This window comes from Vicugna pacos, chromosome 8, assembly GCF_048564905.1.
Source record: "Vicugna pacos chromosome 8, VicPac4, whole genome shotgun sequence".
Taxonomy (NCBI): domain Eukaryota; kingdom Metazoa; phylum Chordata; class Mammalia; order Artiodactyla; family Camelidae; genus Vicugna; species Vicugna pacos.
This window is the reverse complement of record NC_132994.1, coordinates 1,614,967-1,637,322: the sequence shown is the minus strand read 5'-3', so window position 1 is coordinate 1,637,322 and position 22,356 is coordinate 1,614,967. Positions and strand designations below refer to the sequence as shown.

General features: G+C 39.5%; 1 protein-coding gene across 9 annotated transcripts in view; it reads left to right on the top strand.

Annotated features, from left to right (window-relative positions):
- The window catches only part of RIMS1 (regulating synaptic membrane exocytosis 1), a 447,505-nt gene that overhangs the window by 401,734 nt on the left and 23,415 nt on the right, over positions 1–22,356 (top strand). Inside the window, exon 1 of one of the 9 annotated variants that reach the window (XM_072965471.1) lies at positions 12,678–12,802. The exons of the other annotated variants lie outside the window; for them this stretch is intronic. The gene's annotated coding sequence lies outside the window, so the exon portion shown is untranslated. Of the gene's footprint in view, positions 1–12,677; positions 12,803–22,356 lie in introns of those variants that run through there. 9 annotated transcript variants of the gene reach the window in all.

Below are 22,356 nucleotides of genomic sequence, written 5' to 3'. Positions count from 1 at the left end.
GAAAGAAGCTGAGTTGGTCGGGCATCTGTGGGCTTAGTCAATTCTACGAGAGTTGTCAGTGGGGAAGGGAGTAGTTGAAGAAGGGATTGTATCTCTAAGTATATGATCGTCTCTCAAGATAGTAGGTCATATTCAGATTGGCACTGGTTTTTCTCTGTACCGTTTTGAGCACTGAAGGGGGTTATGTGAAGAAGAAAAGATTTCCTTGGGATGGATGAGAAGGATTTGGCAAGGAAAGAAGAAGAGAGTTAACAGACTGTCGTGTACATCTGTGTGAGAGGTGGTCCATGTTTTCTGAGTCGTATGTAGTCAGGAACCAGGAGATGAGACAAACGCTGCTGTCAGGAAACAGTGTGACCAGCAGGGATCAGGTAGCCATCCCCAGAGTCCCCAGATGGTGCTGAGTCAAGAACAAGACAGTTGTGTTGGGGAGAAGATGGGGCAGTGCTATCAGCAAGTCATATCTTGAGGAACGCCTCTATATTCTCAAAAGAAAGCTGGATTCGTTTGTTCTGGTTAACTGGTTCATATGTTCACAAGGATAAGCCTGGTTGCCTGATTATAGATATTAAGAAAGACTAAGTTTATTGGATACTTACTATGAGCCAGACAGGCCCAATTCTAGCACTTACACCACGTACCATTTTTTTTAATATTTCAAAATTTTTTTATTGAAATATAGTCAGTTTACAATGTTTTGTCAATTTCTGGTGTACAGCATCATGTTTCTGTCGTACATATATATACATATATTCCTTTTCATATTCTTTTTCATTATAGGTTTCATTACAAAGTATTGAATATAGTTCCCTGTGCTACACAGTGGAAACTTGTTGTTTATCCATTTTATATTTAGTAGTTAGTATCTGCAAATCCTGAACTCCCAATTTATCCCTTCCCACCCCCTTTCCCTGGTGGTAACTATAAGTTTGTTTTCTATATCTGTGAGTCTGTTTCTGTTTTGTCAATAAGTTCATTTCTAAACACACTTTTGACATTCTTACCATGCACATAATGACTCCTGCTTGATTCCCAGAAGATTAGGTTGATATGTACTAGATAGTTCTTTGGTTTAGACAGTCTCAATGCACATAAAGGAGACTGGATATCACTATTAACATAATCCTTCCACATGATCTGGAAGGTGATCCCAGCCCAATGTATTAAGTCATCCTGTGATGCCCCAGAGATGGGTTGACGTTTTCTACCTACTGAGATGACAAATTGATATCTAAGATATGTTCATTTTATGCCAATTCCAGACCTTAATGCTGTCTTCAGAACATAATTCTTGCCTATCTGTGGAATGCACAAACTAAGAACTACTTTAACCCCAAATCACTCAGCTCCAGGAAGATTGTGCCCTCTGCTTTCTGGAATTTGGAAATGTGCTGCTGAGGGAGGTAAATGATCTGTGTTTCTCTAACTCTTCCACTGAAACCCCTCTAATGGCAAAGGGAAGTTGTACACATTTTCAGAAGGACTTGAGGGTGGAGCCTGGAACAGCCACTGAAGAAAGATTATTTGAAGTCTTGAGTTTTACCTTAAAAATTCATGAGACTTTTAATCTTCCATTTACTACACACACCTATGTCTATTTTACTACAAAATTTCCCCAAATCTAAGGGGGAGGGTATAGCTGAGTGGTAGAGTACTTGTCTAGCGTGCACAAGGTCTTGGGTTCAATCCCCAGTACCTCCATTAAAATAAAAGAATAAATAAACCTAATTACCTCCCCCAACCCCCAAAATTTTTCCCTAGATCTTTCAGTAAATGTAGAAGACCATTCTTCTCTAAATTCCATGCTTATTCCTTATCTTCAAATATCCTCTAAAATACTGCTTAAATCCCCCCAGGATCCTAAGTCAGAATCTTAATGCCAGACGTCCATACCTGGGGGTTAAACAGCAGAGATTTTTAGCGCAGTCCATGACTGCAGAGTACAGCACAGCTAATTAGACAGCACAGGTGACCAACTGGACATCTCATCTAGCACAAAACTCCAACTGTCTGAGCCAATTCAGTAATTCACACTGAGTTTAGTTGAGCCTAAAGAGTAAAGATTCTTTTCCATGGACCCTCCAGAGAAAAGACTTTTCTTTAGCCTTCCTGTTCTCAGGAAGTCTCAAAGACTTTAATCCAAACCTCCTTTACTTGGGTTTGACGTGTATGTAACATTCAACACTCAGCATTAACTCCATATGCTAACAACCATCTCAGTCATAATCCCACTTCCCTGAAATAGATCATTAACAATCATCACACAAAAGGCATTGCTGATTTTTTCCAAGCACGAAAATATATTGAGTCTGATTATTTACAGAGATTGAGAGAAGAAGAAAACAAACCATGAGTGGTTTTTATTCTTTCATAGTTCACTTTTGGGTGGCCCTACTTTTCACACATCATACATCGATTCCCTGAAATGCAGCTGCTGCTTGTGAGAAAGTTTATCTGCTGTGGTGTCATCACCTTGGATGCTCAGGACAGTCAGGGATCAGAACAAGAGCTAGATTTTTACAGTTATAAGAACATGTGCTTCTCTTTTGCCCTTCATAGAAATGAGTGAAGTACAGGGGGAAACAAATAGCGTAAACACTGATAGCAAGATGGAGAGGCTTCATAAAATATAATTCTGTAAAATATAGTTAAAGACCATGCCTACTAGGCAAGGTGGGGTGACCAAAGTGATGGAGAGAGCTTTACAATTCTGGGGTGAGGATCACCATCCATGAAACATTTCAGTGAGTGTTTTTCAGTCTTTTTTTTTAAATCAAAGTATAGTTGATTTACAATGTTGGGTTAGTTTCAGGTGTACACCTTAGTGATTCAGTTGTAAACACACAGATATATTCTTTTTCATATTCTTTTCCATTATAGATTATTACAGGATATTGCATATAGTTCCCTGTGCTATACAGAAGGACCTTGTTGTTTATCTCTTTTATATACAGTAGTTTATATATACTAATCCCAAACTCCTAATTTATCCCTCACCCCCCTTTTCCACTTTGGTAACCATCAGTTTGTTTAATATGTCTGAGTGAGTGTTCTTCTAATGCAAAGTAACACAGTACATTTGTATGAGAACTGGAAGAAATACTTAGAAGTGGCTGCTGAGATTCCTGGATTTTTGATTAGCAAAGTGCTGCTTTGATAAATGCGGGAGAAATTCTTGTTTGCAAAATCTTAAACTTCACTAGGGAGTATAGGAGGATGGATGAAACAAATATTGTTTCAATGTGATTTCCTGAGATAAGAACACAGAGGAGAGGCCTGTTAAGTTTGTCAGGAAAGAGTATAGGTTTTGAACTACTTATGTCCTAATGAAAGGAAAATTTTAAGGTAAAAAGAATGTAATTAATAGAGCTTGGTCCCTGAGAAGGCAGGAGGGAGGGGCATCTGGGCAGAGGAGAAGAGAAACAGCCTTGGACCTGTGGCAAGAGAGAAGTGGGGAGAAGTCAGGTATGGAGGTTTAGGGACTCTGTGACCTTCTGGTACCTCCGACTGCCACCAGCTACCCGTATCCTTCTACATCCATAGAGAGGTCGCCACATAACACCCCAACTGCCCCCCCCACCATGTAACTGAGCCCCGGTCATTAAAAACAGTCAAATGAGACATTGTAAACCAGTATGTCACTTAAGGCATGTAAGAAACCACCCAAGTAAGGGTCATTCCCACCACCCACTTGCTGTGTCCTCTGAGCTTCATCTCCACTCTAAGTTACATCATTAGGAGGCAATTCACATTTATTTTCCCTAAATAAGGACCTTCTCAGATATCACAGAGCCATTTAAGCCCGTTATCACTGGCCCTCCCTAAGACTGAGGGTTGCAGGTACTAACATAAAAAGTAAATTTCATTAACACCCACAGAGTCACCCAGACCCTTCAAGGACAAGGAAATGCATTAGTTTCTACATTTGAAGATGCATTTCTTTTAATTAACGGGTAAAATAGCACAGGTAACCTGACTAGTTGGCCAGGATTTTTCTTCAAGGGTCATGGGGAATAAATAACTCTCATAAGACGTAAATTCTAAAGGCAAAATGCTTCCCAAGTTAGGTTTCAAATAGGTGTCACTGGGTTTTTCAAGTAACCCTTTCCCCACACCTACATATCTGAAAATTGCTGTTCAAAATAATGAAAACTGGGGGGAGGATATAGATCAGCGGTAGAGTGTTTGCTTGGCATGCATGAGGTTCTGGGTTCAATCCCCAGTACCTCCGTTAAAAAATAGGTGAATAAATAAATAAACCTAATTACCTCCCTCCCCCAGAAAAGAACGAAAATGACGCAACATATAAAATAATTTCTTTTACCCAACTCTCTGGAAACATCATGTATTCTTCTGTGTCATCCTTTACGTAAGATCCTTTTAATGTGCGGTAGTTTTCATGGATTTTTAACAGAAGTTGTATGAAATTTATGTGGTAGGTACATTTGCCTTAATTGGAGGGACGAGGCTGAAACAGAGCAGTCTACACATCAGGGTTTTGTGGACTCTTCAAATCCAGATGTCATAGCCCTCCCGGACGCCTCAACAGAGGATCAGCAGTCCCTGCTTACCCCCTGAGCTGCTTTCCTGCACTTCAGCCCTCCTTTCCCCAATTATTCAAAACTGGCAACTGGGCAGAATGTTCAGCATCTCGTTTTTATAAATAACTAAAGCCTGGATTACTTACTCTTGCTAGGATTACATGAATCCTAAGATTAGATATTCAAACACAGGGCCCTGACTTTTTAAAATTAAAACTTAAACTTGCATTTTATTAAAAAATACAATTTGAAATACTCTTTACTCTTCCAATCTGATTAGGTCTCTTTAAGCTCCTACTTAATTGTATTCAGAAAGACGAGAATCCACTAATGTCTATAGATGAGCTGTGTAAGATCTTAGCTCAGTGTTAACCACTGGACGATCATTTCTTTCTTTCTTCTTGAGTGAGTTTGCTTGCAGGTTGAAATCTTAATGAAAGATAATCTCCTGTAGAATGCTGTCCTCCGCTGGTGAGCATCTAAGTATAAGCTTGAAAAGGCAAATTTTCCTTAAATTTTAGAGAACCAGTCATCTGGGACAGCTGATCATGAAGTGCAATGAGAATTTATCACCCAACAGACAGATCAGTCATGCCAGAAATTCAGCTTGAGTATTAAATGGCTAAGGTTTAAAATCATTCACTTATTAAATACCTATGCAAGTTGTGACCACCACCGTTAACATAATTGTACCTCATTAAAGATTTATGTGGTCAAGAAAAAAAATACCTTAAAAGCCATACCTTGAAAGCAACAAGTATCATCTAGCTTTACCAATATTTTAATTTGTGTCAAATAACGGGTTATAAACAGCATTTCAATAACCACATTAGAGCTAATTTGATGTTCCCTTTTGTGTCAGGCTAGTTTATGTTATATTTTATCACCTAGCTTCTGACCGAGCCTCTGTTCCCTTACCTTACTTATAAAGCAAGCAGTCTTCTTTCTCACAACTGCTTTCAAGCATACATGGAAGTATTAGTTGAAATCCTTACTCATGAGAAAACACAGAGGGTCTGCAGTACAGTGTTATTCAATGTATAAATCTGTAAGTACCAAGTTATTGTTAACATAATAGTTACTAGCCTTTGAGGTGTCAGATCCTGCCCTAAATACTTTACATTTATCATTTTTATTTCTTTCAGAAAACTAAACTATTTCCATTTTACATATAAGGAAACTTAGCAAACAACTTACCAAAAATTCTATCAGTCTTAGGATTTAAATGTAGGCTTGTGTAGAGTCTTAAAGGGAAAATGTGTTTGCATGTGTGCGCGCACGTGCGTGTGTGTGTGTGTGTATCTGAAGGCAGGAGAAAAGTCAGTGTTTTGTTTTTGTGTGTAGTTCTTACGTACTTAACAGATATTTGACTAAATAAGATCTAATTACAAATGACTATTTTCTATACATGTGAACATAATAGCATTTATATTTGCAAATCTGCAAATGTTAGCCACCATATATAAAAATTGATAAAAAACCAAATTTCTTCTGTACAGTGCAGGGAGCTATAGTCAATATCTTGTAATAACCTTTAATGAAAAAGAAATAAGAAAATGAATATATGTATGTATATGCATGGCTGGAACATTGTGCTGTACGCCAGAAATTGACACATTATAACTTACTCTGCTTCAAAAAAAATAACATTTATAGTGGATTATGTTTCCTGGACTAAGAAATCCTCCTTATAAATGCTAGTTTTTTCCAAAATTATTTGGAAACCTTCTAGAATTATTCTCAGGATTTGGATCATATGATCATCTTATAAATGAAAGAAAATTTTAGGGAGGTCTCTGTGCAGAGTAGTAACTTCCTGAGCAATCTCCTGGTAGGGGCAGTGTGTTAGTTTCTTATTGCTGTTGTAACAAATTACCACAAATTTAGTGGCTTGAAACAATAGAAATGTATTATCTCGCAGTTCTGGGGGTCAGAAGTTCAAAATGGGTCCAGGCGCTGGCAGGGCTGTGTTCCTTCCAGAGCCTCTGGAGTAGAATCCACCCCCTCAGCTCCCAGACATCTTCCATCATCCAAGCCTCTTCTGCCTCTCTCTTCCCCTTACAAGGACCCTTACAATTATACTGCCCTCCACCCATCCAATCCAGGATAATCTATTTATTTAAGTTGATTAGCAAACTGAGTTCTATCTGCAACCATAATTCCCCTTCCACACATAACGTAGCATGTGCTCTAGAGATTAAGACATGAACATCGTTTTGGGGGGTGGGGGGCATTGAGGATAGGTGCATTATTCTACTTGCCACAGGCAGATTTAGTTTTTGTAGGGTCTGAAGTTTATGAAAGCCGTTTTTAAGAAAATGAGCAAACAAAATTACAAATACAAAAATTAGACAGTAAGGCACCTACTTACGTATAATGAGGAAAAAAAATGACACAAAATACTGACTTAAAAGAAAAAACAACTGCATGAATATGTGCCAAACTTAACCCACGTTAATTTGATCTTCGGTTGTTTTATATATATATAAATATATATATAATCGCCATATATCAAACAGAACAGCTCCATGATAAAAATGCCTCATCCAGAACTTCCATTTTTGGAGGGTAACTTAAAAATAAATACACAGAATCCTTGCCAAAAGTGTGTCTTCGAAGTTTGGTTTCTCACCAACTCTTTATTCATTTTTGTTTGTATCACTTTTTCCCATCAGTTCAGTTGTCTAGTTCCTTGTGTTCTGAGAGATGTGACACAAAGAATATGGAATTTGGGGCCAGAAGACCTTGGATCATTGGTTTGTTTACTCCTTCGTTCAACATCGTCTGATACCCCAGGCACTGTGCTGGGCTCAGAGGATACATTGTAAGCAGGATAGATGTTTCCTGCATCTTCCAGTGTAACAGACAGGCCCAGGAAGGTCATCTCAGGCACATGAGATATGATGAAGAGGTGGGAGGCTCTGTGAGAGCCCTTTGGGGGGCCCACCTGGAATGGTGGCAGTGAGGTTTACTCCAGGACCTGCAGGACTGGACAGAGTGTCCCAGGCCGAGGGGAGTAGCGCAGGGGAAAGAGATTTCAGGCAAAAGAAATACTATGGATAATGAAATGTGATGGGAAAGCTGATACTGATTTTGAGGAGGTAAATGGTCAGGATCCTATGGTACAGGGAGAAAGAAAGACAGTGGTGTGAGCGCATTCTTGGGAGCAAGTTAGGGCCAGTCTGGGGGGACCGCATGACCCCACTTAAGATGAGGTTTCATCTTCAACGCGACAGGATGTCTTTGAAAGGTTTTGAGCAAAGATGTGGAATGATCTGATTAGCAGGTGTAAAGCTTTTCCTGTTTGTTTGTTTGGAGCATGGGGCTGGAATTGGGGAATAAAGGCAAGAGTAGATGCAAGAAATTGGGTTAGGATGAAAAGATGTATTTGGAGTTGAAATAAAGGCTGTTATTAACTGTCTTCTCCTCTGTGAAAAGATTCTGTAGATATGCCTTTCCACTGACAATGACGCCTTTTTTTAAAAAAAAGTTATTCATTAAGCTCTATTTAAGACATACAAAACAAGTAGAAAGCATATGATGGGTTGCTTTTATGCTGAGAGGTGCAGTTTCACTCAGTTTCTTTGACCAGGTGTTTGCATTTTCTTTCTAATTGTATAATGAACACATTCAGGCATTTCAGGGGTAATTGGTAAGGGGATAATGGGGAGGTGGAAAGTTCCTTCTCAAACTGTGCCTGGCCTTCTTTAGCTGACTGTAAGGGCATCTGATTTAGGACTTGTCTCCTTCTACAGCCTCCTGTTCTCGTGGACTTAACACTCCTGAGACTCGCTGGTCATGGAGGTGTCTCCTTCACTGGCTTCCAAAGACATACCTTGTCTTTAGTCCAGTCCTCCAGACTTCTTCCCTCCAAGCCTGGACAAAGACCAAGCCCCCACCCTACTTCTATTAATATAACTCAGTTCCAGGGCCCCAGTTTTTCTGCCTGAAGATGGCCAGTGGCCTTGTTTATGTTCCCTGTATGGTTTTGCATAGCTTTGACTTTGTCACAGTCTAGTTTCCTATCCAATACAGTTTCCACTTCTGTTTGCTACATTATGACAAGGGAACATGCCGCTGGGACGTATTTCTCTGTTGATGGAGGTATAGCAATACCTTTCAAAATAGTCAAGATGGATAGCCACGTCAGAAATTCCACGCTGTAGAGACATGACTGTCTGCAGGGCGCCCTGCTGTCTGTGCATTTGCCACAGGCCATCAGTGGAAAGCTCATCTTTCAGAGCTGATGTCAGGTAAAACTTCCTTGGTTCTAATTTTTATAAAATACAAATCAATCAACTAAGAAAAAAAATTTTCCACATTTGCCAAATATGGGCTAAACCACATAGCCCTCCAGCCTTGGAAAATGAAGTAAGCTTCTCTTTGGCAGCTGTGTGGGTTGGGGGCTCCCCTCAAGGCAGACCCCGAGACCAAGGTTTGAGTGCAAGTAGATTATTGAGAGGTGACCCCAGGGGAGTGAGACAGGAAAAGGAAGTCAGTAGAAGGTTGTGTAGTAGATTAGTGCCTTAGGCAATGGGTGCTCGACCTCCTTCGGTAATATGGAAGAAGATTTAGAGGGATCTCCCCTGAGGGGGGAGGAAACTGGACTTTTTACAGCCACTCCCCTGTGTCCTCAACTGAGGATGGGTTCCAGGTCATTAGCTTCCTGGAATTTTAAGCCTCTTTTCCATGTGGGCCCAGCTGAATGCAGCCAGAGTCGCAGATGCCTGCAGTAAGAACCCATCCCTGCACACGGGACAGTGAGTGACAAGGGGACATGGGCAGGGTACCAACAGTGTCTACTCCTGTAGCTTCTCCCTAGGGTCTCCCTGGGGTTGTAGGCACTGGGCTCCACAGAGGTGCACAGCCAGCGGGGATTCCCAAGGCACCAGCAGAGGTAAAGGTGGTGACTGCACCAAGCCACAGGCTCTGTGAGGTGACATCCACTCTTCCAAATTTGCCTGAATGTGCATTATTTACTTGTGGAGGCACCCCCTTTGCCTCCTCTCTCTGTGCCTTCTATCCCCGCTGCACTGGGGCGCGGCTCCACACAGAGAAGCCTCCCTCCTCTGTCAGTGCCCCCTCACATGCTCTGCATAATGCTTACTGGGTTTTCAATAAGATTAGTGCCCAAGGCCCTTGAGTTCATTTTCTATACACTCCTAATTTTAGCCACCCCATGGAACTGTCCTATTAAAGAGATCTCTAACTGCTATATTGCATTGGTAAAAGTTGAATGACTTCATTTTATTCCTTTGAGAGCAACTGCATTTTACTCGAGGGAGAAAGTTCTCATGGCAGGATTTCTGGTGTCATAAATGGGCTACCACCCCCACCCCTCTGAAGGACAGCCAAAGGAATGAAAATAGCCACTTTGGAGCTTGCATGCTGGTAATGAAAGGCTGACCACCTGCCATTTTATATTTGAATGTATCTTATCATCGTGTCCCTTTTCAACTACTCTGGCCCCCATAACACACAAGTGTTTCCTCGTGCAAGATACCCAGAGAAATACTCCAGGTTCTGAGAGGCAGATGTGTTGTTTACCACGGTACCACCAGGCAGAACTTGTGAGTAATATGGACTTTCATTCCTTGTCATTTCCAGCCCTTGTAATTTTAACAACAGTCTGAACGAAATTCCGAAGTGTCACTTGGAACTGTTTTGAGGCAGGTTTAGTCTAATTTAACTTGTATTGCTCTACTCCTTATAGAGGCATGGGGGCTATGTGATTTATCACCCAAACTGGAATGTCTTTGAAAGTAAAAAGGGGAACAAAGTTAATAACATGCTACAACATATATCTGGAGGAAATTCCAATTCAAAAAGATACATGCACCTCAGTGTTCATAGCAGCACTGTTTACAATAGCCAGGACATGGAAGCAAGCTAAATGTCCAACGACAGATGACTAGATAAAGAAGTTATGGTATACATATATATATATATATATACACACATGTAATATATATACAGCATATATGTATGTGTGTATGTATATATATATATATATATATATATATATATATATATACACACACACACACACACAATGTAATATACTTAGCCATAAAAAGGAATGAAACAATGCCATTTGCAGCAACATGGATGGACCTAGAGATTATCACACTGAGTGAAGTAAGCCAGAAAGAAAAAGAAAAATACCATATGGTATCACTTATATGTGGAATCTGAAAAAAATGACACAAATGAACTACTTTACCCAACAGATACAGGCTCGCAGGCATAGAAAACAAACTTATGGTTACCAGGAGGGAGGGGATGGAGGGATAAATTGGGAGGTGGAGATTTGCAGATACTAACTACTATACATAAAATCGGTAAACAGCAAGTTTCTGCTAGGTAGCACAGAGAACTGTATTCAATATCTTGTAGTAACCTATAATGAAAAAGAATATGAAAAGGAATATGTATATAACTGAATCACTATGCTGCACACCAGAAAGTAACGTAACATTGTAAATCAACTATTCATCAATAAAAAAATTAATAATATGCTCCAGCAACAGGCAGAAGCCAGGATTGTCCTGAGTTAACCAGCAAGTATGGTTTTTTAACCTATTCATGCTCTTGTCACAGCGCTGGAGGGAAGAAGAGGAAAAATCAGGTCACTCTGACTCAAATTCCTCAGTGCTGTTATGGAAATGAGGGGAAACCATAAGAAAAAACACAGTCGAGAAAAAAAAAAAAGAAAAAAACAAGCAGCTACATAGTCAATTTGATAACCCAATATAATAAATTCAGTGCCTACTAAATAGTGTTAAGATCTTATAGGAGTAATATAATGGGGTGACTGTAATAACAGCTTTTTAAAAATATTTCTGTTTGGTTGTTTTTGACAGTTTACCCCCAACTCTGAATTGGTTTTGCTAAAAAAAAATTGTATTTTTCCAATAAAAGTTGTTTCTTATCCCAAACAAAACAAAACAAAACCCATGGCTGTGGTAAGGTGGTTCTGTTGCTGAGACTTTCCCTTACTCATGAAACGAGCCACCTAGGTTTAAAGGACACGGAGAAAAAAAAAAAGAAATAAAGGACGTGGGCCCTGGTCGGAATGTGCTTTTGTCTGGGGGGCTTGGTTTTGCTGCTGCTGGTGGTGGCTTCCCCACTTACTGACCGCAGCTGCTGCTCTCTGCAGCCCCGGTCCTCGCTCTTGTGATGGACCGCAGCACCAGCAACACCAGCAAACCGTGAGGAGCGTTCATGGAAATGTGTGTGAGGCACTGAGCACCAGGCTCAGTAGGTGTGAGACGCTTAGCAGAAGTTGGGCCCTTTTCTTCTCCTGCGCTTTCCCGTCTGTCTCCTGGCCCTGCTCTGGTCTCCTGGCAGGTGGGGGGGCTGAGGAAGGGCGCTCAGCCGGGAACAGGAACCTGTGAGTGACTGACCAGTGCGTCTTCAAGGGGATGGCTTTTGTTTTTAATTTTTCATTGCCATGTAATTGACTTACCATGTTAGTTTCAGGTGTACAGCAAAGTGATTCAGCTGTACATAAACATGCATCTATCTATTTTCTTTTCAGATTCTTTTCCATTATAGCTTATTACAAGAGATTGACTGTAGTTCCCTGTGCTACACAGTAGGACCTTGCTGTTTATCTATTTTATATACAGTAATTGAAGGGAATAGTCCTGACAACTTAACTGTATCACAGGTTATTACAAGTGCCAGGCGGGAACAGGGCAAGAAACCAATGTGGGACCCTCCCGTTGCCCCTGTGAAAGCCCTAAGGTTTGCCTTAGAAATCACATCTTCTCCCCGAGCTTTCCTTCGCTAATGTTTCTTACATAACTAGAGAAGCCACATGGTATTTCATAAAGGAGGCAACATATTTTCATCTCACTTGGCTTCAGCAGGTCTTCATTATATAGTTTGTTTAAAATTTTGTGACTATGTAGCAGTTTTCAAATTGTGGCTACTGAGCAGTTTTCAGATTTCCGAGATGATGCGTAACAAACTTACTGAGCTGATTTGTCCCTTCATGGTCTTACAGTACAGTGGGCTAGAGGAGAAACACTCTTGACAGAAGCACTTTAATCAGACTGTGGGTCTGTGAGAAGGAAAGGGAGGAGGGAGAGAGGGGGAGGGGGAAGAGAGGGAGAGAGTGGAGATTTGGCTGAGAGCTCCGATATTCCTCCCCCAGGCAGCTCAAGTTATTTAAACCAGGTCAAAGCTTCTTTGGTTTCCAGTTTTCCTCCGAGAACAACTTCATGCTGATTCCTAATCTTTTCAAGAGAAACAAGGTAAGTCTATGCTCCATGTATGAATTTACTAAGTCCTAACAGCAGTCTGTTAGTGAATGTAGAACGTCTCATGAAACTAAAGCCAAAAGCCAAACCTCTGTGTTTGTATGAAGCTTTCAAAATTGTGTTCACAGTTTTCAGACAAAGGGAGCCTTCTACTTGAAACTGCTGATAATTGAATGAAAAAGAAAAAGTGTAAAAATGATGTGGTGGATAAGTACTTATAGAAGGATGTTGCTACTCTAGGTATATTTATAAAATTAGAATGTCTAAATATGATTAACTTTAAATGTAGACTTAACAGGATTTCAAAGCTGGATTTGAAATTGAGCAGTGCTTCAACTCATTAGTACTAAAACATACATCTTAATATTATGACTAAGTATATTTTTCTTTAAAGCCGTTTCATTTATATTTAAAATTGCATCAGCTGTGTTCTATATCCTTTTTCCACACAGTTAAATACAAATACTTTATATGGACACTTGTTTTGGAAACTTAGAAGTGTATTTTCATTGCATTTTGAAGTTCTATATTATATAAAGCTCTAAAAATTTTGCCTTTCATTTTATCATATTCAGGCAAGGACTAGAGAGATGTAACTTTTTGTGTGTGAATAACTTATGAGGAGTCATATCAACTGTGTTTTTTAAGATAGTTCGTACCTTTTTTCTCCCTCTTTATGAAGATCTTTCCCAGCAGTATTTCAGAGAAAGCAATGAAAATTCTCAAATAATAGGTATGTTTGAACTATCTTTAGATTAGAAGAAAACATACAGGTTAAGAATTTAAGGAAATTTCAAAAATAGAACTTCTTTTGTGCTTTCAGATAATTCATGGGGAGAAGTATAATCTAGTAACTTTTTTTTCCTAATTCTTTTTCTTATTCGCTTGTGTGCTGATGTCACAAAAGGTCTGGCTGAAATTGGAAGTGTGGTATTGTCATCTCTAGAGCTTGAGTTGAAGCCATTCTGAGAACCTTCTGGAAAAGGACAGTCTTCTTTATTACCTATATTCAAACATAGTGCTGTTCTCCAAAGGCTAATCACATAATCAACACTTATCAGTAACTTCCTTTCTTGCTTCTTTCTTACAAAAACAAAACAAAACAAAAACAAAAAACCTCTAAATCAAAATCTGATGGAGGACACTTGAACATGAAAGAAAGGCTTTATTCATTAGCAAAGAAAAGTCTTCAACATAATGCTTGTGTTTTCTTTATATGTTTATTTTATATTCTGAGTAACACTTGTATGGAACTAATTCCTAATTGTAGTTTTGTTTAACACTTAACATTTAACTTCAGAAGCAGGGCTCGTCCACGGAAAGAAGGCATAAATATACTCAGGACGGCTGTAATACGTTCGTGATTTATATCTTTTCCTCCCTCATTCCCAGTTTAGTTTAAGTTGCTTGTCTCAAAAGGAATCTTAACACTGTTTGGTTTTATGCCATCCTCAAGTTTAACCAACTGAGTGAAATGTTCTTTTGCTTGTTATCTAGGCTTATTATTAATGAGCAGCAAGAAATCATTTTTCTACTCAAGTAAAATAAAAAAAGTATATTTTTTCTTTACACTTTAAACTTGGCCTAAGACCAACAAGTATAGAATCAGTGGGGCATGGAAGGTTTTTTCTTACCTGATTGGCCAATTATTAAGAACCACTTCAGACTTCTATGAAGGTGTATACACAGTTAATGCTCTAAACTTTAGTTACTAAGAGCTGATCAGCAACTCATTCAATAAACACTTTTTGTGAGAGAGGGGAGAGATATAAAAGAACATCTATACAAAATAATAATAATAATAATAATAATAATAATAATAATAAAGCATATCTATGTGGATGAAAAGTTACATGAAAGATTTTATTAAAGGATGTCTCAGGATAGTATAAGGAAAAGCTTGGAGGCAGAAAGTGTCAACTCATAAGTCAAGAACAGGCTCCAGTTTGGCTGTTGTTCTCAGGGAGTGGAGAGAGGTAAACAAGGCAGAGTTGATGGGGGTGAGATATGGGAAAACTGGCCAGTAAAACTGGACCAACATCTTTGTGCTAATTAATCTGCTATGGTTGTATAAACCCAAGTGAAATGACAAGAATCTCGGTAATAGGAGATTAATTGAAACAAGAAGGAAGGAATTAGGTAGAGAAGATGAGGCATACAGAGACAACAGCAGAGACAACCATGTTTGATCGTGGGAAAATGGCAGAAACCCTAACAGAAATGGGAAGTTGACAGAGAGGACCACTTGGGGCTGTCAGCCTCTCCCAGTCAGGATTCAACCAGAGAAGCAGTCTCTGTAGGAGATACATATGAAGAGATTTGTTACAAAGAATAGTCTTATATGATTGTGGGGCTGGCAGGCACATCTGAAATCCATGGGGCAGCCCGGAGCCTCGGGGCCCTGGGTGGAATACCCCCACCAGGCAGGCCTCACTTCTGCTCTCAAAGCCTTTCAGTCATCCAGATTATCTTAAATAGCCCCTCCTCATTGAAAGTCCCCCCAATTGAAATTGAACTGACTGTGGACTCTAATCACACCTACAAAGTACCTTCACAGCAGCACCTAGATTTGTTTGATTGAATAACTGGAAACTGTAGCCTAGACAAGTTGAAACGTCGTAAGTCCATCAGACCTCCAAGGTGTTATGAACTCCAAGGTGCTGGTAGGATTCTTTAGGTGCAAATGAACAGAAATCAAATAGAAATTCAGGAAAGTTACTGAGATTGGAAATACCACGATGGGAGGTTTCCATGTAGAGATGACATCCGTGTCAGTCAGCAGAGTTAGGGAGCGCCTCAGAGAAGGCTGTAAACTTCTCCATCAAAGATGAATCCTTGGGAGAAACCATTTTTAAGGGGCAGAAGGGAGAGTGAACTGAAAGATGCAGAAAAAAGATTAAAGAGCTAAGAAGAGAACCACAGTAGCACATAACCTTGGCCATCTCTTTGCTATACTATCTCACCAGTTTCCCAACATTTCCATTGGGAAAGGGTTCCTTGATGTCCTCCTGTATTGGGGGATCTTGCTGCCAGAGACCCAAACAGAATTTTCACTGAGAAAAGGCCAGTGGGTTTTTTTTTAATTTTTTTCTTTTTGGGGGGGGTGGGGGGTGGGGAGAGGTAATTATGTTTATTTGTTTATATATATTTACTTATTCATCTTAATGGAGGCACTGGGGATTGAACCCAGGACCTCGTGCATGCTAAGCACATGCTCTACCACTGAGCTATACCCTCCCCACTAGGTCAGTGTTTTGAATTGTGAACTTTGAAAGTACAGTTGAAGTAAGATAGGTGAGAAACACTCGGGGTTGCAGGTATTTGAGACATAAAGAGTAAGATCTGTGTTCCAGATACTGAATAATAAGGGGTGCGGCTGTTCTATTTACTGAATAGAGAGGCTTTCTGGGGACCTTTGCCCCTACAGTCTTGAATGCCCTTTCCTCTTCTGTTCTGTCCAGCAGTTTTGTTTTGTTTTGTTTTGTTTTGTTTTGTTTTGTTTTGTTTAACCTTCAAAGTATAGCTCAAGCATCTCCGCCTGTGTGAGACGTTCCTTAACTCACCCCAGCAGGGATGCTAACTCCATCCTTTGTCCTGTCACTCACTTGGGCACATTTTCACTTCCTGTCCTGCTGAATTAGAATGGCTTATGTTTTCTTCCCAGACCAGACTGTAAGCTCCTTTCCGTTTTGAGTCTGCAGTTCAATAACAGTACCATTTAAGTGTTAATATGTACTTGGGGAATAAAGGACGGCCAGGCATGCATGTCTATAAGAAAACTGTGTAGAAGGCAGACTTTTATACATTTATAAACAGTTTGTGGAAGGAGAGATTTTGAGAGTTCTGGGGTGTAAAGAGTAAATTTAAGAGAATAAAGTGGAGAAGAAGAAGGAAAGTGAATGGTAGGAATGCTGCAAAGGGTGGGCATATCGCTGCCCTAATACGGAGAGAGGGGGTTGTGTAGGTAGAATTTAGTTGGAACAGAGGAAGGATGGAAGAAATGTGTCTTCCTAGGAAAATGAAAGACCAGTAGTTTTAAGAGAAAATGTCCCTTCTCCAGACTAAGAAGAGGGCATTTTTCCTGATGTGACAAACTTAAAAATTTTAAGCTATATTTGTCAATTTAACTTTTGTTTTTGAAGTATAGTCAGTTTATAATGTTGTGGCAACTTCTGGTGTACAGCATCGTGTTTCAGTCATACATCCACATCCATATATTCCTTTTCATATTCTTTTTCATGATAGGTTACTATAAGATATTGAATATAGTTCCCTGTGCTGTACAGTAGGTCCTTGTTTATCTATTTTATATATAGTAGTTGGTATCTGCAAATCTCTGAAGCATTTAAAGGGCCTGTAAGGATGAAAACTGCTATTCTTTTCCTTTGTCTTTTCTTTTTTTTCTTTTGTGTGTGTGTGTGTGTGTGTGTGTGTGTGTGTGTGTGTGTGTGTGATCTGAGGGTATATTATGCGTAGTTCTTATGCACTGTAATTGACATGCTCTCTTAATATTGGTTGCAAATGCTAGTAAGTCAAAATATGGTTCCCTCATCAACAAACTGAAAATATTTTGCAAATAGTGGAATTCTTTGTGAAAGTAATCATTATGCTATGGGTTGCAAGAAAACCAGAAAAATGTCTTTCCCTAGCAAGATTATATTACAGTGTCCTTGAGAGGGAAATACAAAGGTTAAAAAGAAGTATCTCATTCTACAGTTGAAATTGCAGATTTATCTTTCCATGGTGTTTAACTTTTACAAATTTAGATGTCATTTGCCATCAGAATGGTTGAATGTATTCTTGAGATAATTATTTTCACCCCTGCCTTCCAGAGTTCCATCTTTTTTGAATTTTTTGGTTTTTGCCTTTACTTAGCAAAATGTAAAGTTTTCAAACCATGAAAATGGTTTTTTTCCTCAGATTGATTTAGAACTTGACCCTTATCATTCAAGAAAAAAAAGAACTTATTTTGCACAGAAATACAGCTGAGATTAGCTTACCAAGAATTTAGGGTACCAGGGACATACAGTACTTCTCTCCTTTTGTACTTTTTTAGGAGAAATTTCAAGCAGCGTTATTGACAGCCATTTACTTTAGTACTTCAGAATTAGATTGGTAGACAAAATCATCCTGCCTCTGAAGGGAACTGAGAGCGATTTCTCTGGACCGTGTCTGGTCTGCAGTGACTGGGTTCCTGTTCATGGCAAGACCCGTATATGGCTACATCCAGGTCTCACCACCTGTTACGTAACAGTTGACTGTAGCAGAGAGATGCTGAAGTCCCTGGCCATTGCCCTGTGAAACTGTGAACAAACGGAATGTGACTGCTCCTTCTGAAGCAGGCAGTCCACGTCCTGCCTCATTGCTTCATGCTCAGACTGTTTTGGGGGCTTTTGGTGGGGGGTTGTTCGTTTTATTTTGTTTTGTTTTATGGTGTTTTTTTTTTTCACAAGATGGGGACTAACATTTCGTGTACAGTAAATGTCAGAGACTTTGATGCAGAGAATTCAGGCTCTAGTCTTCACTGTGGCATAAAGAGCTGTGTGACCACAAAGCAAGGACTCACCTTACTACAGCTTGGGTTCTGTAAACAAAGAGCCTGGATGAGATGACTTGTTTATTTTCTTTTATTTTTTATTGAAGTGTAGTTGATTTACAATGTCAGTTTCAGGTGTGCAGCAAAGAGATTCCATTATACACATACATATGTATACATTTTCTTTCAGATTCTTTTCCATTATATGTTATTGCAAGAAATTGAATATAGTTCCCTGTGCTATACAGCAGGTCCTTGTTGTTTATCTATTTTATATATAGTAGTGTATATCTGTTAATCCTAAACTCCTATTTATCCCTCCCCCACCCTTTTCCCTTTGGTAACCATAGTTTGTTTTCTGTATCCAGAGATCACTTATTTTTTTAAAAAAAGTTTTTGTTAAAGTATAGTTGATTTACAGTGTTACTTTCAGGTGTACAACAAAGTGATTCAGTTACACATACACATACATGTATATGTATTTTTTTCTTCTCAGGTTGTATTACAAGAAACTACAGTTCCTCACTTATTTTTATAGTTCTGATGCTAAATGTCAGATCTTTCTATTCTAAAATGCGTCAGTTTAATCCACCTATTGTGCACATTTCAGGATTTCAGCTCAGTGTTTATTGTTAGGATTCTTTTAATCCACATTTGATGTGGGCTGAAATAAGTATTGCCAACATGAGGTCAGTTTACTGCTTTGAAATTGCATAAGCCTCAAAATATAGGAAGTCATGTATTTAATATTTTTATTAATTTATTTCTGCTCTAATGAAAAAAAAATGTCATTTGTTTTCAGCTTATATTGTGGTGCTTTCCTTCCAGAAAAGAGCTACCAACTCTGCAGTCTTGGCCATGTTCATTTATTCCCACTTGACAAGATGTAATGTGGCAGTCTGTTCGAGATGCTATAACAAAGATATCAAACACTGTTGGCTTACAAACGACAGAAATTTATTTCTCACAGTTCTGGAGCCTGGGAAGTCCCAGGCACCAGCATGATCAGGTTCTGGTAAGGGTTTGCTTCCTGATTCATAGAAGGCCATCGTTTTGCTGTAACCTCACATGGTAGAAGGAGAGGTAGGCTCTGGGGGTCTCTTTTATAAGGGCACTAATCCCATTCATGGGGGCTTCACCCTCACGACCTAAGCACCTCCCCAAAGCCCCACCTCCGAGCACCGTCACATTGTAAGTTTCAGTATATGACCTGGGAGGAGGGGTGACACAAGCATTCAGTCTATACACATAGCTAAACCAAAATCAAACATGTTTGTGTCGTTAACACCTGCTACTTCTCTAACTCCGCAAATTATCAGGACTGTCATTTTTTATAATCAAGTTAGTCAGGACAATGCCTTGAGAATAGTAAGTACTATCTGGAAAAATGACAGACAGTAGTTGACTTTGCTAAGAATGTCAAATTAGTATCAATAGTATAAGCATAATTCTGTCCCTCATCTGGTTAATATATTCACTCTGCCAGTGCTTAGATATCTGCTTAGGCACATTTGTTATTTGCCTCAAGAATCTTTAAATGCTGTGCTTGACATCATTCAGTTAGTTCTTTATATGCCTTAAGATATAGGAAACACTGTGCTGTGGATTGGTAAACCTTGGTCACTAGGGTTTCCCTTCACTAGAACACATTTTAGGCTTTTATTATATTGTATATTTCAAGTGCTTATTGCCTAATTTTCTAAAGACGGAAGGCAGACAGGTGAAAATTTAAGACCTAAAGTTTTTTTTTTAATTGAAGTATAGTTGATTTACAATGTTGTGTTAGTTTCTGGTGTACAGCATAGTGATTCAGTTATACATGTATATGTATATATATACATATTCTTTTTATATTCTTTTCCATTATAGGTTATTATAAGATATTGAATATAGTTCCCTGTACTATACCATAGGTCCTTATTGTTTATTGTATATACAGTAGTGTGTATCTGCTAATCCCAGACTCCTAATTTATCCCTCCCTCTCCTTTGGTAACCATAGTTTGTTTTCTGTGAGTCTGTTTCTGTTTTGTAAATAAATACTGCGTATTATTTTTTAGATTCTGCATGTAAGTGATATCATACTGTATTTGTCTTTCTCTGTCTGACTTACTTCACTTAGTATGATAATCTCTAGGTCCATCCATATTGCTGCAAATGGCATTATTTTACTCTTTTTTGTGGCTGAGCACTGTTCCATTATATATGTATATACCATATCTTCTTATCTAGTCATCTGTTGATGGACAGTTGTAAATAGTGCTGCAGTAAGCATTGAGATGTATGTATCTTTTTTAATTAGAGTTTTCAAAAAACCCAAATATTTAATATTCAGTTTTATCAATTTTAACCACCAAAAAGTTTAAAGAAAAATTTTTTTTAAATTTTAAAATTTTCCCGAGTTTCCTTTTGGTCTTTGGATAAGTGACTTTCTGTTTTATTTAGCATTTATTCTAACCACAGGAGAAGCAGGCAGCTGGCAGTTCCTCAACTGTCTCAAGCACACGGCCTTGAAGTGACCCTCCTATACACAAGTCATACATGTTCCTACCATTCCTGGACTCCGCATCAGTGCCACTCAGCCAGCCCTCAGGTCACTACCAGGGCCTGTGTGGCCACGCCTCCAGTGGCCACTGTTTACTTAACTTGCCGCTGGTCATGTTCATACTGTGAGGTGTGGTTCGACCTTGGGGCCAGCCTGAAATGCAGTGGTCAAAGTTCTTTGTGTTAAAAGGACCAGCTGGTCGCAGTCCCTTAGTGCTGGTGGCCACCGTCACTCCTGTGGCCTTTGTCGCTTCAGGAAAACTGGCTTCTCTTCCCCTGTCTCCCTCTCCCACACCCCCACTCACTGATTCAGTCTTCTCTTTCCTCTTGGAATCTGAAACGTTTCTCTTAAATTAACTCAGTTAACACCTTCAGTGCCTGCTAGTAACCTGATACCTTCTGTTTCCTCCAAAAACATAAATTACCTTTCTCATCACTCAGTAAGGAGCTAAACCTGTCTTTTTTTTTTTTTTAATTCTCATCCTCTAGAAGAGGTGTGTCAGTGGGCAGTTAGAAATTAAGCTGATGAACTAACCTGTAAATCACATAGTGAGAAATCAGAAATCCAAATAAACTTCCAGTTACAATATAACAAACTGAAGTGAAGCGTGCCCAGATGATAATATCTGGGGAGAGAGCAGCCCTGCTGAGTAGTCCGTCCTTTTTCACAGTTGATTTTACTTCCCCTACAATGACACACAAAATCTCCAACGGTCTCGTGCCCATCTCTGGAGGTCGGGGCAAGGGTTGGGGGGACAGGGCGTTGAGCAGGGATGGTAACCAAGTTCCCATCTGTATGAGATTCTCTGCAGTATTTTCCGATGGCTGATCCCCTGAAGTTTGCTCGTGAATGGTCTTTGCCCCCTGAATTTGAAAGTATCCCAACTGCCGGTGAAGTTCTGAATGTCCTTATTCATAAAATGGAACCTGGACTATATTGAAAAACTACCAGTAGTAATGACAATCTCTCACCAGCTGTATCTCTGACTTCTTAATTTTATACATGTGAGAGAGAGAGGGGAGAAATGACTGTTAGCGCCTCTGCATTAACTTTCTCTTTCTCCTGAAAATTTTGGAATTAGAAGAAATAGACGATGATTTCCAGTCTCATAGTTTCAAAAAGATTGATCCCAGTCCCCAGTTTCCTTTGGGTTCTCTGCTTAGTCAAACCTTAGGAAATAAAGCTTTCATATTCTATTTTTTAAAAAACCCATAGAGAAATACCCGATTGTGTGGTGATCATACACGAGACACTGCAAGATGTGCTGGTACATCCTGTTTGATGCTGTGAAGTATCATTTCTGCTACGCTGAACCTCTCTCCCTCCTGCCTTGCTCTCACCCCACCTGTTTCCCTGAGGAGTCTTCTCCCTGGGTCTCTAGGTTTTGCAGGCCCCTGTGTGCCAACACTTTGGAGATCATCAACCAGAGGAACAGAGAGGAGGGTCTTCAGAGAGACATACACGCAGC